Genomic DNA, 3801 nt, shown 5'->3' with positions numbered 1-3801 from the left:
TGGGGCGTCGTGACAGCCTAGCCAGCATCGTGAGCTCAGCTTACACCCTCAGCCGTCGTTCATCTGGAATCTCGCCTTGCTATTCCAGCCGCCGGTCCAGCCAAACCTCGCAACCTGGTGGCCGTCTTAACAACATCAGCTCGGCCGACTCCTACGACCCCATTTCCACCGATTTGTCTAGAAGGTCCAGCGAGGCCAGCCAATGTAGTGGACTCCACAGTTTACTCAGTCTGACTCCTGCCCAACACTACAGACTCAAAGCCAAGTATGCTGCTGCCACAGGAGGTGCTCCACCCACCCCTCTTCCTAATATGGACTGCATGAGCCTGAGGACTCGGATGGCCCTGTTAGGGAATTCCCATGAAATGGCCATGCTCCCTATCCATCCCCCTTCAGTTCCCAGAAGGTGTAGTGACACCTGCTATGCTCACCGTAGCGTCTTGCCCCATGAGGTGACGGGAGACATCACTCGAAGAGCGAGCGACCCAGTCAGAAGAATAGGCACAGAGCAGCATTCTCTCCAGCAACGTTACAACAGCATGTCCAATGTGAACCTGTATCAGTCATTACACCCTCCTGCATCTAATCGACACTTTTCACAAATCAACAGCCAGTCCGAGGGTAATGTAAACCGCCACCCATATCCACCCCAACCTCCTAGCATTTCTGAGAATGTGGCGATGGAAACCATGGCCAGTGATATGGACAATCAAAACAATGGTCTTGATGATGCAGTGATGTTGCCTGATAATGTCATTCAGTACCTTACATCTCAAACTGGAGATTCTGTCCAACATGCAGGGACCGCGTACCACCACCACCCTGGACAGAGCATCCACAGCTTTGGCTCCCATTACCAGAGACGGCTAGCCTTGGTGGAGGGCAACATGAATGCCATAACGCGACAAACTGCAGCTCCAAGCTCCCAGCAGACGTTTCCAGGTTCCCCCAGTGACACTAAGAGCCAGATGCCGGTGCAGTGGAATGAGGTCAGTTCAGGAACAGTGGATTCATCTCACGGCCAAACCAAGCAGGGATCAGGGCGGGGAAACCTCACCGTACTCCAACAAAAACAAAACCTCAGTCCCTCTCAGAACGTCAACTCCAACCAACAAGTTGGGCTGATGAGTCACAACCTCGCTCATGCTGCCCAGCAGAGTCACGTGCAACGGAATAGTGAGTTTAATTCCCAGAGGATCAACCAGAGGCAACCACTACGCCCGGCTAACACAGAGCAGGCTAACTTTCTGCATGGTTACCATCAGGGTTCTGCTTCAAATGACATCAGTGTAGGTTTGCTGAGTCCGTTTGTTAAAACGCTGACGGCTCAGCCTGGCAGCGTCCAGAATAACAGGGTACAAGCTAGTCAAAGCAATGCCACTTTTCCAAATAATCAGGGAAATTATTCCCAGATGAACATCAACCAGCAAGGCTATGGTATTCCGACCCAGAATCCTGCGCTGAATGGAAACCACGGACTGCTACAGCCAAGGCCACCCACAGAACCCAAACCCTACAGCCGGCAGCTCACAGGGCCAACGACAACTGCAGCGCAGCAACTTGGTTACCCACAATCCAACTTTAGCCCCACATATGACACCTCCGAGGCCAGTCCTAAAAAATCGGCTGATGTGGGTGTCAACAGTACAAATACCAACGGCATGTTCTACACTGGGCAGATTCACATGTTCGATTCCAGCAGTCTGGGAATGGCGGCTGCAGAGAGCGCAGCCATGGCCGCTGTGGGCTCCCCTGAAACAAATCAGGTCTCCAGCACAGTGGATTCAAATGGAGCAGAGCATCCGCAGATCGACTTTGACGCCATGCTGGATGATGCCGATCACTCCAGTCTCATGTCTGGAACTTTAAGCCCCACCCTCCTCCGCAGCCTATCCCAGAATTCATCCCGTCTCACCACGCCCAGGAACTCAGTGACGTTGCCCCCAGTACCAGCGGGAATCGGCAACATGGCCATCGGAGACATGAGCTCCATGCTGACTGCGCTCGCAGAGGAGAGCAAGTTCCTCAATATGATATCATAGGAAAAACAGGAAGTAAAGCACAAGATTTAAAGAGACAGCTTTTAAGGTGTATGACTTTGAACAAGGACATAATATTGCGTAAACATTTTTACATGCTTTTTAAAAGTGTATTATGTATAGTATTAGTATTAAACATTGGTAGCATCTTTTTCTTTTGTTCAAGAAGCCATACTTTGCCTTAGACCAGTGTATGTACAGTACATATGAACAGACAGAGAATTTGATAAGCGACAGTCCTGTATTTTTATACGACTTCTGAATTGATGACATGAACACAGGAACAAGTGCCTCGCTGTGCACAAGCATATGCAGGAATTACATTATTCTAGCAGTATGGGACTGTATCTTTTCTGTCCTCTTCAATGGATATGAAGAGGTTTTGTATATTCTGTAAATTAAATGTAATATTATGCTTCCTATCCTTGTTTGTACTAGACAGGAGAGAGGTTCCAAATGAATATGCAGACAAAATATTATGAAATGTAAAACTTGACACTTGAAAGTGTAGTTCAGAAACAAAAATCCCTCATTTTGCTTTGATTTACGGAAGACCTGAATGGAATCACAGGAACATAACAGCGCTCTAAAGAGATTGCGACCCTCAAGCCTGAACCAAACTCTCTGAGCAAACCGCACAACTGATTATCTTGGATTGTTGAACTCGTATACAGAAACACGTTTAAACTGTCCTGTTGTACACAGATTCCTTTTACGAGGCTGGATCATGTAGATATCTTTTGTACATTTTTAATGAAATACAATATTGTTGTTTTTCTATTACAGTGTTGTTTGCTGCTTCATTTTATACGCAAGGCATTCGTGAAGAATATTCGACTAAGAGTTTAATGCCTTTGGTTTTATGCAAAGCAATTTAGATTGCATTCAGTGTACACATCCGTTCTTGCTTTCCCTGGGAATCGAACCCATAACCTTGCCATTGTTAGCCCCATGCTTCACTGATTGTGCTACATGAATTAAGTGTTAAGTCCTGAGTGTTAATGGATGTAGAAAGTAAATGCAATCTGCTCTTATCCTGTGTTGGTAATGCATTTCTCTTGCTTGTATGCCACATGTCGGTCACTTGAAGACAAGTCAGGCAACAGTCCAAGGCAGTCACATGACTTTAGAAATTGTTTTTCTTTTCATTTCGTTTGAGAGCGGGCTACTTTAAGAGAACTGAACGCGCGTCTTGTGCATACTGAGCAGGTTCTGGAGTAAACCACCATGTTTTCTCAAATGAACAGTGGCAGACTGACCCAGAGGAGTGGCTGCCTATACCACATAAAACACACACTTGAAGAAGGAAACGGTCCAGGGACGAGGTCTTCGGAGTAAAAGCCTCAGGAACAAATGGTTTTATTCTGACAGTGAATTCAGCCGAGGCCTCGTTTGATCTCCCGTTTCTGATAGCTGGAATTTCGTATTCTCTCTGAGAAATGAAAGAGCAGGGAAAGTAGCCTTAGGAGGAATAGCCTGAGGATGAAAAAAAAATAGGGAAAAAGCGCTTGAGAGCGGACAAAAGAGGAATTGCCAGAGCCCGTGCAGTGGGTTGAAAGGCATTGTAAAGACGCGACCCTAGTGACCTTCTGGGAGAACTGCATCTGCCTTAATGATATAAGACAATTAAAGTGTGCATGCTATCTAGAGCAATTTGTTTATAAAGATGATACTAATTTTACTCATTTCATATTTGCATGGTTTTTGATTATCATATCTGAGATGCTATTGATTGCCAGTGACAAAAATTTTGACTTATCCC

General features: G+C 46.3%; 1 pseudogene; it reads left to right on the top strand.

Moving 5' to 3' along the window:
* The window catches only part of LOC107701790 (zinc finger protein GLI2-like), a 109190-nt pseudogene extending 106387 nt beyond the window's left edge, over positions 1–2803 (top strand).
* The last annotated feature ends 998 nt before the right edge of the window (positions 2804–3801 follow it).

The sequence above is a fragment of the Sinocyclocheilus anshuiensis genome, unplaced genomic scaffold (genome assembly GCF_001515605.1).
Source record: "Sinocyclocheilus anshuiensis isolate Anshui unplaced genomic scaffold, SAMN03320099.WGS_v1.1 scaffold2184, whole genome shotgun sequence".
Lineage (NCBI taxonomy): Eukaryota > Metazoa > Chordata > Actinopteri > Cypriniformes > Cyprinidae > Sinocyclocheilus > Sinocyclocheilus anshuiensis.
Note: the sequence above shows the minus strand (reverse complement) of the source record. Positions and strands in the feature narration are given on the sequence as shown.